The sequence below is a fragment of the Panthera onca genome, chromosome X (genome assembly GCF_046562875.1).
Source record: "Panthera onca isolate mPanOnc1 chromosome X, mPanOnc1 haplotype 2, whole genome shotgun sequence".
Taxonomy (NCBI): domain Eukaryota; kingdom Metazoa; phylum Chordata; class Mammalia; order Carnivora; family Felidae; genus Panthera; species Panthera onca.
The window spans coordinates 12,296,533-12,313,536 of NC_138357.1; the positions used below are offsets into that span (position 1 = coordinate 12,296,533).

General features: G+C 38.7%; 1 long non-coding RNA gene across 2 annotated transcripts in view; it reads right to left on the bottom strand.

Annotated features, from left to right (window-relative positions):
• Positions 1 to 611: 611 nt before the first annotated feature.
• LOC145714266 (uncharacterized) overlaps positions 612 to 17,004 on the bottom strand; it is a 68,351-nt gene continuing 51,958 nt past the window's right edge. Inside the window, exons 6-7 of one of the 2 annotated variants that reach the window (XR_014136824.1) lie at positions 9,893 to 16,688; positions 612 to 9,855 (exon numbers count right to left, since the gene is read on the bottom strand). This is a non-coding gene — a long non-coding RNA (uncharacterized LOC145714266). Of the gene's footprint in view, positions 16,689 to 17,004 lie in introns of both variants that reach the window. The other variant, XR_014136825.1, reaches the window with a different exon arrangement.

A 17,004-nucleotide genomic window follows, 5' to 3' on the forward strand; every position in this document is an offset into this window, starting at 1 on the left:
TTTGGTTTGGGGTGAGGGGTTAATATCAGTCTCAAAGTTAAGTCTTTTTAGGGCATGGTCCAAATGTCCCTTTTCAATAAACATCAAACGCTTTAAGGCTTCATGGTCAAAAATGAAGTCTTTTCCCACAGTGCTGTGACCAGAATATTCCTGCTCCCTGAAGAGGCATGTCTTCCCATAATGGAAAACTATTAGGACAGAAGAATAACCTATCTTCTGAGACAGGTTATCTAGACTCTTTGTGGTTGGGCAGGACTCTGAAAATATAGAGGGAAAGTCGAGGACAAAATAACCAAAAGCAAAAGAAGGAACCAGTGCTGACAAATGAGGGGGCGAGGGAAGCAGTGTGGCTGTAGTAGGTCCACGGGCAAGTGGAGAACGGGAATGGCTCCATGGGGGAGTCATGGCGCAGAGGTTCAGCTTTCATTAGGAATTGAGTTCTAGGAAGGAAATGGTATTTTAAGTCAATAATCTGGCAGCAATTAACAGGATGGACAGGAGTAATGAGGGGTCGTGAGGTCAGTGGAAGGATATATATAATCTCGATGATGACAGCCTGAGCAAGGGACGGGAGACCGGTAAAGAATGAACAAATATATTCTAGGCACACTTAAAAGCAGTGTTGTTTTATTTTTTCATTACAAAGGTATTATGTGCTCACTTTAGAAGTTTTAATGATACAAAAGTACACGAGGTAAAAAGAATACGTATACGCACGTACATGTATATATGCAACCACTATTAGAAGTGATATTTCTAACTCCTAAGCCACGGTAGGAAAGGAGGACATGCGCCTTGACAAGCTTAGCAAAAAGAGAAACAAATTAAAATAATGACAGAATTATAAATAAAGGTTACATCATTGTAATAAATGTGAAAATTTTAATTATGAATTAAAAGGCAAACATTCCAGATGGAGTAAAAGAAAAAATCATCATGTACCGTTTGGAAAAGATAAAGACACACCTAAAACAAAACAGTGCAGAAAAACTGCAGATACTGAAATGGATAAAGTTACACCGGACAAGTGCTAACAAAAATCAAGTAAAGGTGGCAAAGAAACATCACGGCAAAAAGCATCAAATGGGTCAAAGAAGGTACCTTTATGTTGTGAACTAACACAATCCAATGAAGATAATCATGAAATTTAATGCACTGAAAAAGAATTTCAAATTTGCAAAGCAGAAAAGGCTAGAAATAGAAGACTATGATAAAATAAGTGGGAGATTTTACATACTCTCATCAAAAATTTAGATTGAGCACATCAAAAGGGAAAATCTGAGTAACAATTCAATATGTAGAAATATGATATAATATTACCCAAACAAAAAGGAAACATACATTTGCTTCAATTGCCCATGGAATATTTATAAAAGTTTATTACATTAGGACACAAAAAATTTCCAAAATGTATAATCCACACAGGAAACATTCTCCATCCATGAGACAGTAGGATTAGTAATAAGAGGGGGAAAAGGGTAGAAAAACAAAATGTCAACTAAAATCTAACCATGCTGAAATAGATAAATACTTCTAAATAACTCTTGGATTAAAAAGGAAAACAAAACTAACTACAGATGAAGTGACCCCCCCCCCCCGAAAAAAAAAGGTCACACTGTTTTGGCTAATGCTGTTTATGGTAACACTGTTTATGTGGAAACTGGGGGCACGGTCAAACACATCCAGAGGAAAATTTCTCATTTAAATGCATTAAGTATAAAATAAGAAAGACTGAAAAATAAACTAAGCATTCACTTAATTATTCTAGAAAGAGACCAAACAGAACCAAAGAATATAGAAAGAAGTATTAACAAAAGCAGAAAGTGATATTAAGGAACAACTTTTAAAAATAGTTAAACTGAAAATAAAATACACAAATCTATGAACAGTTCTATTAAAGAAAAAAAGGAGGATATCGCCACATATATGCAAGTTAAGACACATTAGACGATTATGTACAACTTCTCATCAATACATCTGAAAATCTAAATGAAATGGGAGAGTTTCACAAATTGCCCCAAGGAGAGGTGGAAAACTTGCATAAACTGATCATCAGAGCAGGAAAAAGACTTCTAAACACAGAGAACAGATCGGTTGCCAGATGGGTGGCGGGTGGGGGAATGGGTGAAATAAAGGAAATTAAGAGTACACTTATCTCAATGAGCACTGAGAAATGTATAGAATTGTTGAATCCTTCTATTGTCCACCTGAAACTAATATAAACCGCATGTTAATTCAATAAAAAAATATAAATGAAATTTTAAAACTAAAAATTCACACACATAAGGAAGAAACTGAGAGATTTGCATTTCTACCCTCCCACTTCCCATATAAGCACCAGGACGAAATGGTTTTATGGGTATTACCAACTTTTCAGGGGAACAGCTTGTGTCTAAGGCACACTGTAAAATAAGAAAAAAAATCCAGTTCATTCACAAGTACACACAATTATATTAAAGCAGGAAAAGGACATCACACAAAGGAAAACAATAAATGAGAGTTTCCCAACAAGCGTGTGTGTAATTTACCTTCTAAGGCCTTGGGGGCAAACAGGCAGAGCCTGAGAAGCCAGCTGCCTCTGCCCTGAGCAGTCCTGTCCATCTGCCCCAGTGTGCCAACATGTGAAAAAGGTAAGGAGGCGGCGCTGTAGGCACTTGTTAATATAGAGCTTTACATCCGAAATCAAATACTGACAGAACCAAAACACCACAACCAAGTCAACTGGATTCCAAGAATGCAAGAATATCTCAACATTAGGAAACCTATCAGTGTAATTAACTACATTAAGGGATTAAAGAGAACAACCATATTATCGCCCTGGCAGATGCCAGAAGAGACTTTATACCATTCTTTGTCTGTTCCTGACAGAACTAGAAGTCAATCAGGAATCAAGACTAGAAGAGTATTCCCATAACTGGAAAAAGGTTATCTATCATAACCAATGGCAACCATCATGTTTTACAGTGAAAAAAGGTATTTGTGTTCAAGTCAAAAACAAGAGAAGGATGCTTGCTCTTTATGAATCAGTATAAATCTGCATTGTCCTAGAAGTCATAAGATCTTTATCGATGTTGTACAAGGGGAAAAAAATGAGATACAAACATTAGCAAAGAAAAGACAAACGTGCCATTGTTTACAACTGACATGCTCCTGTACCTAGGAATTCAAGATAATTAACTGGAAAAATAACATAGGGCTAAGAACAGAGTTTAATATGATGCCTGGATACAGGATAAATGCAAAACTTGGTGTCATAAAGATATCAGTTCTTGACACATTACTCAAAAGGCCTGAGGCAATTCAAGGGATTTTTTTTTTTTTTTCTTAACAGAAGTTGATGAGCTGATTCTAACATTCATCTGAAGAAAATGTACAAGAATAGCTAAGTAAATCCTGAAAAATCAAACAGAATAATGGAGGAAGAAAAGCAGCCCCATCAGGTTTCAAAACATATTATAGTGCTATAGTAATTAAAGCAGAAAGGAACCAGCTCGGTAAAAGACAAAACTGGACAGAAAAGAAGCATAAGTATACCCATATACTTCCTGATAAAAAAAAAAAAAGAATTCCAAATTAGTGCAGACGTAATTCCATAAATAACATAGGAAAAAATAAACATAGGTCCCTTACTTTCCACCATACACACACACAAAATCAATTCCATATGGACATATGGATTAAGGCACTACATAATAAAAACTAAATAACGTATTAGAAGAAAACAGAAGATAATACTTTTATCATGTTGAGATACAGACACCAACCTAAGTATGAGACAAAACCAAGAAACTATAAAAGAAAGATTCATATGTTTGCCCATTTCTATAATTAGATTGTTAGGGCAATACCACCATAAATAAATGTTGAAAAAGACAAATGACTGACATTTGTGGTATACAGCAGACAAAAGGATACCGGCTCTGATAGCCAGAGACCTCGTACAAATCAACAGGGACAAAGACAAATGATTCAACAGAAAAATAAGGCAAAGGATATGAACGAGCAATCTCCAACAGGAGAAATACAAATAACTAATAAAAATATTAAAAGGTGCTTAACTTTACTAGTGATCAGGGGAAAATAACTTAATGGAATGAGATTGGATTTTTCATCCAAAATGCTGACAAAAATTAAAAAGAATGACAGGGTCCAGCATGCCAGGGGTCAAGTTAGCTCACACCCTTTGATCTAGCCATCATACTTCTAAGGTACCAGCCTGTAAAAATACTTGTAAATGTGCAAAAGACAGATTAAAAAGAATGTTTTTATAGCATTATCTGTAATGGTAAAGAAAAAAAAACAACTGTTAACAATCTCAAGATTTATGTGGGAAGAGTTGAATAAATTATATAGTACACCTTACTATGGAATTCCCTCAGCTATTACAACAAAATGACTTCTATTGGGGCGCATGGGTGGCTCAGTCGGTTGGGCTTCTGACTTCGGCTCAGCTCATGATCTCACAGTTATGAGTTCGAGCCCTGCATCGGGCTCTGTGCTGACAGCGTGGAGCCTGGAGCGGGCTTTGAGCTCTGGGTCTCCCTCTCTCTGCCCCTCTCCCACCCCTGCTCACCCTCTGTCTCTCTCTCTCTCTCTCTCTCAAAAATAAATAAACATTAAAAAATATTTTAATGACTTTCTATTGAGCGCGGCTGGGGAGGGCAAGTTGTAGAATAATATGTACAGGATGACTTCATTTTGTGAAACATCAAGAACACATGCACATACAGAGGAAAAGTAATCATGGCTGTCTCTGGACAGCGGAACTGTCACTTGTTACTCTATATACTACTGCATTTACAGTAAGCATATATTACTTTTGTAGCAACAAAAAAATAAGCTCGCTCTGTAACATTTGGATTAAAAAAACAACTGTAAGGAAACAGAAAAAAATGATGCGAAATGTCACTAGACAAAGGCAATTATTATTAACCCGTCAACACTTTTTCAGTCTCTGGTATGCACATTAAACATATCTGAGATCTTCCTCTATGTAGTTTGGGGCTTGTCTTTCAATTATTGTTAAATTGTATTTTCCCTATAGGAAATTTAGAGAATAAAGAACTGCAAGAGAATAAAAAGCCCATGTATTCCAGCCACCCAGAGATAACTGCTTAAGAAATACCATGCGATTTGAATTCACCGAATTGTATTATGAGTAATCCACGCACGGTGTCTCATCGATCTGTGCATGGCCCGCTTTTATTTTTATCCATTAACTTATTGGATTTAATTTTCATAATCGTACAATTCTTAGTCAATGGTATGCTTTTAATTATATAAGGAACACCCACCCACCCATTGAACCTGAGTGCTAGAATACGGACGATAACTTCAATCCACTTCTACGATCTTCTCCTATTCCAGCCCCTTTCCTCAGTCCCAATGACCATTATCCCGAAGTTTTTATTGATTCTCCTTTGCTTTTTAATAAAATATTTTAAATCCCAAATATATATGTGTAGCTAAATAACACAGTGTTTAGTTTCACTTGTTTTTGAATAATATAGGAAGGACATCCTATTATACGTGCTCTTCCGGGACTTGATACCTTAATTTAACATTATAGAAGTACAATCTACCCATATTATTATGCTCAGCAGTAGTTCATTTCTCTGCTGTTTAATATTACACTGTGTAAATATACCACGATTTACCCATTTTCCTCTTGGGACTTTTACCACTGACATAGTAGTGTATATTCTTCCGGTCATTTTTCGGAGGACATTTATATAGTTTGCCTTCTAAAGATTTGACTGTCATACATACTTCCATGTGACCTGTTCCTCTCACTAATGAGATCTTGTCAACATATTCCTATTTCAGTGAATATTCTTCTGTGGTGCAAACTTAAATGGCTGCATAGTACTCTGTCATAGAGTTACCGTATAATTTTATTTAACCACCCCCGATTCTTGGACATCTTGACTGCTTATGGGTTTTTTGCTCTGATAAGCATTATGATGTACATATCCCTTAACTCGGCAACTCTCCTTTAAGAATTTATCCTAAGTGATACCTGAACAAATTTGCACACGATCACGTACAGGGCCACCATGGAAGACGACACAGTTTGTGTTCTGCACAACTTGTGTAACGTATGTGCTCATCACAGCAGTTTTTAGAATACAAAACAACTAGGAAGAACCTGATGCCCGCCAATAGGAGATATTAAAGTTAGATATTAAAATTAGAACATAGACTCACAGTCACTGACATGGGAAGACGTTTATAATTTATTGTTAAGGGGAAAACTGGGTTAAATATAAGTATGATTCCATTTTGTGAAAGAGAATAAACATACCTGTGAAAGAGGGTGGAAAAATATACACCAAAAACCTTATAGAAATTATCTCTAAGTATTATTTGAGATCTTAATTTTTTTCAATTTGGTTTCTTTCATTTTGAAGTGTTTTCAACAGTAAAACTTGATTACATGTATAATAAGATGAATAAATAATGAACGTTTATGCACAATCATTTAAATATTTTTCCTGAATATAAAATACTTTCACACTGTAAGAACTTTGGGAGGAAAAAAAAAAAAAAGAACACCAAGAAGTACACACAAGTCACACATAAACGTACCCACCTAGAGATAATTAGTTCACAATCTCCAATATGTTTATTTCTAGTCGTTTGTCTCTGATTATATATACTCAAGATAATTGCAACCACACTTTATGTAATCTTGTGTGCTGATTTTTCACTTAACATTATATAATATCAACATACCACAAATATTTTAATGAAAGAACATTCCATCACATGGAAATAGCACATTTACCTAACCATGCCCTTAAAGTGAGACCCTTAGGTTTTTCTGTTTTTCACTATACCACGTACTACGTGAGGAACATCTTTGTGCATGAATTATCCGCATTTAAATGAAATAATTTGAAATGAAATCTTGAATAGATTCACTGAGATGAAAATACGAAGTCAAAGAGTACCAACATTTTTATATCCCTTGATATATAGTGCCAAAACTATACTTACTATACATTTTTTAAGGCAGCATGGAGCAGTAGGGAAAAAAACAAGTCAAAATACATGCATCCCATGCCCATCTTTAGTACTTGCTGTTTTACCTGATTAGGTGAAACTGACATAAAACATCCATCTTACTAATCAAGTGAGAAAACAGATCCTTCAGTCACCATAAATGTTACTTCCTCAGGAATGCTTTCCTTAACTTTCCAGACTCTCACAACATCCTATACTTACTTTTCCTTCATGGTCTTGCAACAACTGATAGATAATTGTTCAATTATTTGTACACTGTCAGTTTCCCCTAGGTGATTTTGAGCTCCATTAAAATATTCCTGGCACACAGTTGGCGCTCAATAAACATTTGTTGAATGGATGAAGACATGGATGATGGATGAAATGATAGCACTTTGCAAAATAAATCATTAGACATTTGGAAGGTATTTCAATTTTAATAATAATTATTATTCATTTGTATTACCATGTAGACAATTCTAGATCTTTAGGGATCCCTTGACCAACCATAATTTCATTATGTAGCTTTAATGCTTGTCATGCCAGCCAGAGGCATGGTAGCAATATTGCTGGAAGCACCTGTTAGGAGGTGAGACTTGGAGAACCAAGTAGTTAGTTCTCTAGGTCAGCATGCTGGGGGTTAGGGAGTTGTAGTTACCATTAGTTGAACACAAGACAGTAGTCAGGAATCCAGGAGGTCAATGATATGTGAAGAGACAGGTAAATCCTGGAGGTCAGAAACAAACTCATGATAAGTGGTCTATATAGTAAGGTAAAACTGGAGAATGGTCAGTGATAAGAGATTGAAGTTGATGGGAGGGTCAAATTCCAAGCACCAGGACTCAAAGCATGGACTTATGAATATGATTCTAAAGCAAATGGCTCTTGAACTCAGTGCTTCCTTATTTCTGCCCAAATTGAAAACGGTATCAGGAAGTGTTTGTGCCTAGTTCCATACACATGGGCAAGGGAATAATAGTAAATAGTTGAGGAATGAGATCTGTGGATACAAATACGTTCTGATAGTGACAGGAAAAAGTGAGACCATTTGGACATAAGATCTGATAATAGTCTGCACACAAAACGGGAGCAATCACGCTTTGGATCCCATAATTCTCATCTTGACTTTCAGCAGCAGGTATTATAGCATAGCGGTTAGGATCATGGGCTCTGGTCACAAGCTAGCTGAGTCCAAATCCCAGCTTTCTCATTTCACTTATTAGTTGTGTCCTTTGGACAAGTTACTTCACTTCTGTGTGTCAGTTTCCTCATCTGTAAAACGGAGATGACAGCACCTACCTCAGTGGGTTCTTGGGAAGATTAAATGAGTTGATGCATGTTACAACCTTAGAACAGTGCCTGGACGTAGCAAATGCTATGTCAAGTGTTATTATTATGATTACTATTATTATTAATTGGTCACATAAGACCAAACAAAAACTGGTGTTAAAAGAAATGGATAAATACACTGTATGTTAACTCTAATAAACAGTCTGTAAACAGGATTTTTTTTCATTAAATAAGAATTTCACTTGCACCTAAACATAGTTGACTATATGAAACCTATAAGCATCAGGGAAGTAGCAAAATTTCTCACAGCAATCCCATCAGTGTGTTTATTTTCCAGAGGCTGTTTTATGAACACTATCTTAAAAAGTTGTAAAGCATAAATACATATTTACTAATAGCAGGAAACACTATTAAGCTGCAGTACAGTTAATCCATAAAATCTGGTCTGTAAGAAGGAACACCTTATCAGATTTTTTGAGGCTAAATCTACTGTGGGCAGGATTACTTGTGTTGGAGGGCCTGTCTGCAGAAAGATCTGACTCAGAAAGGCTTGGACTTGGGAAGACTAATTTTAAAAAGGTCTGGACCTGGGGAAAGGTCAGAAGACCCGGACTGTGGAACATGTTAGAATACCTGGATATTGTAGACACTGGAAGCCCCAGTGTTAGAAGACCGGCACTCTGGAGACGTCGGAAGATGTGATGTTGAGCCCCCTGTTGGAAGACTGGGTAGTTGTCGGAAGACGCGGAGATACCGGAAGACGCGGAGTTGCTGGAAGACGAGCAGATGCTGGAAGCCCTGGAGATGCAGGAAGACGTGGATTTTCTGGAAGACAGATTTGTTGGAAGACGTGGGTAGGCCGGAAGACACGAATTTGATGGAAGACACAGCCTTGTTGGAAGACGTCGATTTGCTGGAAGACGTCGACTTTCTGGAAGACCTGGAGGTCATTGGAAGACGTGGATTTCCTGGAAGACGTGGATTTTCAGGAAGACCCGAGTTGTCTGGAAGACCCGGATTGTTCGGAAGACGTCGATTTGCTGGAAGACCTGGAGGTTCCTGGAAGACGTGGATTTTTTTCCGGAAGACGTGGGTCTCTAGGAAGACATATATTTGTTGGAAGACCTGGATCTAGCGGAAGACATAAATTTTCTGGAAGACGTGGCTTTGCTAGAAGACCTGGATTTATTTAGCGGAAGACGTAAATTTTGTTTGGAAGACGTCGATTGACTAGAAGACTGGATTTGGTGGAAGACGTGGATCGGTTGGAAGATCTGGACTTTTCTGGAAGATATGGATTTGGCGGAAGACGCATATTTTTCTGGAAGACATGGAGTGAGTGGAAGCCCTGGATTTCTTTCTGGAAGACATCAATTGACCGGAAGACCTGGATTTTCTGGAAGACACAAGTCAGCTGGAAGACTTGGATTGATTGGAAGACTTGGATTTGGTGGAAGACGGTTTTTTTCTGGAAGACATGGATTGGCTGGAAGACCTTGAAACCATTGGAAGACATGGATTTTCTGGAAGACATGGATTTTCTGGAAGACGTGGATTTTCCTGGAAGATACGGGTTTTGTGGAAGACCTATAATTACTGGAAGACATGGATTATCTGGAAGACCTTGATGTTGGAAGACTTGGAACCTGTTGGAAGACTTGGAGTTGCTGGAAGACCCGGAGTCGTTGGAAGACCTTGACACTGGCACCATTGGAAACCCTGGACATTGGAGACATTGGAAGCACAGGATATTGGAGACATTGGAAACCTTAGATTTTGTGGACATTGGTTATTCTGGACGTTGGAGACTTTGGAGACCCTAAATGTTTGGAATTCATGGGTATCGGAAGCCCTGAACACTTAGAGGCATTGTAAGTCCTGCACCTTGGAAGCCCTAAACATTGGAAGATACAGACAATGGAAGATCTAGACATTTAGAAATCCTAAAATTGGAAGCCCTGGGTATCGGGAGATATTTGGGAAACCTGGATATTGACACATTCATGTTAAGACACAGAATTTGGAAGCTATAATTTTCATGATGCTGGAAGTCAAGGACGTTGGCAGCCCTAGACATTAAGAGACTTGGACAGTAAGATGTCAGGATGTCAAAGACCAAGTCATCCAGACACTGGGGATGTTGGAACACCTAACCATTGGAAAACCTGGTTCTTAGAGATATTGAAAGACTTGGGCAGTGGAAGAAATGGTGATAATGAGACATTGTAAAATCAGAATTTAGGAGACACTAAAAACTGTAGGAACCAAATGATGTGAGAGCTAGAAGATATTAGAAGAGCTGCACTAGGACACAATAAAACGTGGACTCTAGAAGACGTGCATATATGGGACACTGGAGGATTGGGAACGTAGAGAAATTGGAACTTAGAACTCTGGACCCTGAGACAAGACCTGGAACTTGATGATTGATTATTGGAGAAAGTAGAAGACCTAGAGTTTTAATGTCCCCGATGATGAGGAGATTAGAAAACCCTGGCATTGGAGATGCTTCAGGCCAGAGAGTGGAAGATGTGGGCATTGTAACATTTAGAAGATCTGGCAATTGGAGATGTTGGAAGCTGTGAAGCTCAGAAAACCTGATGTTAGAGATACTAGCGAATCAAAAGGCCTAATCTTAGAGATACTAGAAGGTCATGTTGAAAGATATTGGCAGTGTTGAAAGACTTTCACATATGGACCTGATGTGACATTTAAAGACGTATGATAAGGCTACTCTAGTAGTCTTTATAACTATGGCATCTCTCACTAAAAAGCAAAACACAGAGAAAGGACATCTTAGGAAGATGACAAAGAGGAAGCAGGGAAATTCAAGCGAAAGCAAGTAGTTTGAATGGGTGGGAACCTATTTTCATAGTCCCAGTGAACTAGCCTTGTATCGTTTGACAGGATGTGAATGAGGAATTATCAAAGATGAAGGAATATCCAGCTTGGAGAACTACTTGACTTTAAATAGGAGTCAGCCAGCCAATGTTTTCTGTAAATAGTTAAGATTTTGCGGGCCATATGGTTTCTATTGCAACTACTCAATTCTATCATTATAATGTAGCCATAGGCGATACATAAATGAGTGGGCATGGTTGTGTTGCAATAAAACTTTTATTTAAAAAAAGTTGGGCCAGTTTTGACCCAAAGGCCTTGGTTTGCCAGTTCCTGCTCTAGATGCCAAATCTAGGGTATAGTAAGTATATTAAGTACATCCCAGGCTAGCATTCACATGCAAAAGAGTGTGTCGAGCAATTTGAAGCCCGGTGGTAAATAAAGATACCATGTATGTGATGATGCTCAGGATAGGAGGCTAGCAAGAGCCTGAGAATGGAGTTTAGATCTCCACTTAATTATTCCAGGGGCACAACAAGAATATTTGTATTTAGAGCCAGGATTGAATGGGTAGCATTCAGGACCCCAGGCAAACGGGGCTGGGGTTCAGTGAGGATACCCTAACTCGATAGGCTGGAAGCTTAAAAAGAATATTAAAGAAGAAAGTCACTTTTACACACCGGGGTTATCCTTCCAGCACTAAGCACCATTCATCCAAAGAGAGGGAGTCCCCAGCCCAGGGCAGAGAATAAGTGGCAAAGCCTTCACTCTGTGTCCCATATTCTTCTCATTAGGACACTGATCATGCCACCGCCAATTAATCAAGAGCCAAGTCTAGGTGTTTGTCATAATGGAGGAGAAGAGGAAGGAGACTACAGCTTTGAAGTCTCATCTCAGGCACTCTGGCTTCAGGTAATAAGTCTAATTTCTGCTCTTACCCACCAGAGCTTAAGCAACAAACGTTAAGAGATCAGGGTTGAGTTGTAAGCTGAAGATCTTTAGTACTTAGACAGGGCTGAGGAAGACACGGGTGATCACATACACTGTAGGAAAGAGAACACCGGCCGGCAAAACTGGTTACAATACGCTGGGACTGGGTCATGATTTAAAGGTTAAGTAGTGGAATATATAGACAATGGGCAGCCACTGAAGATTTTTGAACAAGGAAGTACCAGCATCTGAAGTGTACACGAGGAAAATTTGTCAAGCAGCCAAGTGCCGAAGACTACCAGACATAATATACCAGAACATCAAAGACTCCCAAGTTCAAACACTAAAAGAGTTGGGATGTGAGTCATGAAGCCACTATAATCATCCAGGCTAAGTGGTAACGGGGGCTTGAACTGAGGCAGTGACAGCTCTGTTACCCAACAGATCCAGCATTTGGATGATGATGAATACTCAGCATTCTGGAAAGCATGATGCTAAGTTTCTTGAATGCCATCACAGAATGCATGAAATAGCGAAGATGTTCAGAAGCGAGTTATGCGGAATTGTCCTCCCCTCGTAAGAGTACTTAGATATCCAATTTTCTCTCAAAGGCAGCTGAGCTAATAATTTGGTGGTTTAAGCAAAGTAGGTCCTATAGAGCTTTATTGTTAGCTCCTATTAACACAGAGTGACTTAATTATCTTAAAAGTGGAACCAAGTGGATGGATTATTTTCTAGAGAATAGGAATATACCCATGTGAAAAAAGTCATTAAAAGTCATCCCTATATGAATAAATATCGTGCAAGGATAACCACTTGATAAACAAAGCACATATAAATGGAGCTGCAGTCAAGGAGTACCACAGGGGCAAAGGAATTATCATTTCAGGTATCTTTCACAAGCAAAGAAAAATATTGCAAATCAATTTTTATTCCTTCTCTCTTCTTAAAACCATCATGCATACCATTTTTTGAAGGAAATTAGATAAAATATCAAAATATTAAAATCCTGCAAAAACATGAGTAAACTATCATCTTTAGTTCTATAATGCTTGTTATAATAATAAAAGCAACAATTTATTGAGCGCTTACTATGTGCCAGGCACTGTACTAGGCATTTCATATACTCTCATAGCAATCCTATAATGGCAGGTATTTTTCGACCCCGTTTTACAGATTAGAAACTCAAGTCTGAAATGGTTAAAAAGCATGCCCACAGTCACATAGCTGGTAATTGGCAGGGACAGGATTGAAAGCAACTCTGATCCCCAAACCTAGGCCCCACGCTGACTTGCCGCACCCCAATAGCTCAAGGGTGATCCTGCGGGGACCAAGCGCCACTCACGCAGAGAGAGGGAGTCCCCACCCCAGGCAGACAAGAAGCCAATGGCAAAGCCCTCATTTATCTATGTCCCGTGTTCTTCTCATCACGGCCTTCCTCATGCCCCTGCCAGGAAATCAGGAGTTAATTCTAGGTGTTTGCAAAAATGGGTTAATTATATCACGGGCTTTATGCAGTAATGCAAGAAAGATGAAGTGCAGTGTCTCAAGCACACTAGATTCCTATTTAATTTCCCAACGTTTGTTGTTTGCGCTAGTGAAATGTCCTGTCTGGGCTTTCATCTATTTTCTATTTGATTTTATGGCTCCCAAGAACATATACACTCTGTTCATGCCACAATTTATTTCTGAATTCTTAGATAAACAACCATAGCACATTGACATCAAGACCATTAAAAGGTAACTCTATGTAAAGTTCAGTGATCAATATATTCCATAGCACAAACGTGGTTCGCACACTCTTCGGCTATACACGCCGTAGAAGCCCTTTATTAGCATTCAGGTGGTGGCAGCCGTGTAATCCAAATGTGTGGTTTAAAGAGCCTTGTCTGCATTTTGAACGGAAAAGATTTTAAACAAACAAAGGGCTCTTTTTAAATGTAATACCAGTTTTCTAATATTCTCTACAAGCGTCATCAACCTGGGCTGCCCTTTCTCCCCACCTCCTTTTCCTTTTCTTTTCTTTTTCCAGTGGTTAAATATGTCTGTAAAGAAGGAAAACTCCACGCATTTCATAATAGTGAACACAACAATTTACCTGAACCATTTGACAAGAGGAGGATTCTTTTCACCCAAACTGTGCATACCATCTTCTAAAAGAAATTTCAGCTTGTCAATTTGGGGGACTATTCTTAATTTTAAAAAGAAAAAGGAAACACCCATTTGCATGGCAATGTTGTCATTCATTTCTATTTCTACCGCTTAGGTCTATACCAACTTTCAAATCCACCTGTAAGTTCTGCTGACTTGTTAAACTCAGCCATATTGAAATGTTCTAGATTTTATCGTCATCAATGAAACTTCTTAGATTGTTTTAACTGGATATTGCATTAAACAAGAATTAGATTTATCTCAATTATTTTATTTCAAATGGCCTGGTCCCTAGACAAACATTTCCGCCTCTCAAGCCAAAGTCTAGGCATTTCTGTGACAACTAAACTGATATAATAGTTGGTTTCCCATTGCATTATTTTTATATTAATGGTTCCTGCTTGATGCTGTTCAACTTGAATTTGATTTCTCTAATTCTGGTCAAATTTAAGAGAAATAAAATGGCAAGGCAGTAATCTCAAGAAATGGTAAAATTCTCAGGAAACCACATTCTCTAAAGGCATATGGAACCACTGATTATACTGGTAAAATAGTCATCGACTTAAAAATATTTACCTCTAGATATGATTAAGAATGTACCAATTATCCATGGAACCTTGAAACAGTAACCATACAGAGTTCTCTGCTTTGGTTTATGAAAACAATAGATACAACATGTTAAGATGTTTTACTCATAATATCTATGCATTATTATTTTCCCCGAGCCCTGTAACTCAAGAAGAAAAATCGCCATTAACACAAATAAGAAACTCATAGGAAGTCCTCTCTGTCTTTCTTTTCAGGAAGTTGATGCCATGTTTGTTTCTCGTTTTTCCATGCCTAACTCTCTTTTCTGGAAGGCACTAAAACATGGTAAAACTTGAACCAGAAGCACGATTTTTAAAATAACAGGAACACAGTACAGTAATGCTGCTACTTACCTTGGTCTCTATGAAAGGGCTCAGGCACACTCACAATCAACCAGTGAGGTTGATGCACCTTTCTTGCAAGGTGCAGAGAGAGAGGGACCTTAGAGACCAAGTGGTCCTATTCTTTCACTTGACAGATAAGGGAAAAGCAGGGTGATTTGAATAAGACCATCCATTGAGTTAGTGGTGGAGCCGAAATTTAGAATCAGGGTTTCCTAGCTGCTGGGCCCACTGCCATTTGTATTGCATTTTCTATTAGAATTCTGTTCAGACTGAGAGCAGCAGTTAACAACCATGGCTGTATAAAACATCGGTTGAGGAGCTTTCAAAATACGCAGGTGCTCACCCCGTCCCTGATTCAGTACATCCAGGGGCAGGTCCCCGAAATCTGTATTTTTCAAAGCCCCCCAACGGGATTTTGATGTGTCGAGAACTACTGTAAGGCAAGGGAGTGAGCTCCTCTGGCACTGTGGCGGGCCGCTCGACCCACAGCACCTGAAAATGAGTTTTCTCAACTCTCACTTGCCTCTTTTGAACCTGTTGGGGAATGCCTGATATCTCAACTGTACCTATGCAAGCAAGCCCTTTTAACTCTTGGATTTTCTTCCCTTTCCTCTGACCACTTCAAACTCAGATATAGGTAAGCTAGCATTCAAACCTTCAGCCGCCGAGGGTGGTGTGGATCATTGGATTTCTACCACCTTTCGGGAAGAAGTTGCGATATCCCTTTCCCAGAGGGTATTTAAATATGCAAATCGCTGGGAAGACCAGATAGGACAACAGAGAGGATCAATGGAGATGAACTCTGGCAGCTTTTATTCCTTGAGTAGATACCACGAGTAAATCCCAGAATGCATTTTAAACGCACTGCCTTAAAGACTGACCGATGGCTACATCTACAACTGCTGGAAAACAAATTAACTGATACCAAACGAATGAGTCTAGATTCTTTCTGTCAACATGGCAAGTTAGGCTTAAGTAAGATTAAAATAAATGTCAGTATCAAGAGTACAAAATCAAGTTGTCCAACCACATAGAGTAACCCCCCTCCCTACGTATTAGAGTTGACTTCCTGGAACCCTCACTGTAGAGGAATCTGTGTCGGAGGGACTTATGAGCCTCGGGGGGAAATTGCAGCAGGGAAGTGGGTATTACGACAGCCCAGACACTTGGTCTGTTCGCTGAAATAAGACACTAAGTAAAGTGAATCTTGTTGGTATTTTACTAATTTCACATCAGTAATAGTGATGACCGGGCAACCGATTGCTGTTTCTCTCTGATCGCAAAGTCAGGACAATCATGCGTCAGTGAAAATGCTGGTCATCACAGTAGTGATAGGGAAAGAATCAAGACAATTGGGTTTTGTCTGGAGAGAAGTAAGCTCAACCTTCCGTTCTGCTTTCATCTTCCAGCACTTGGATCACATCATCATCAGAGCTGTTGGAGTCTGAATCCCAAGGCTCAACTATCTGTGTGTGGCCTTTCGGCCTGCTGTTTGTAGAATGGGTTTGAATGACATGGCCCGAAGGTCCAGCCTCTTCTTCCCTGTTGAAGCAAACAGAGAGAAAGACTTATTGGCCTTCATTTGAAGGTTTCTTATTACTGCTTTATAGGGTTGTGGGTAATCGTTTAAATCTTGCCTTCAGGTCAATCAATATTCCATCGAAGGATCTCTTTCCTCTGAATCATCACAGCAATTTGACTTGTGGAACAGCTGCTCCTACATTCTTTGAGCTCTGGATGTTAACCTATGCTGACCTGTGGTATCAACTTTTGATGTGATGCCATCTCTGAAAAAGTTCTCAACTATCTTCTGAGGGTGAGAATCTAACACTTCGGCAAAATGTCACTTAAATCAATG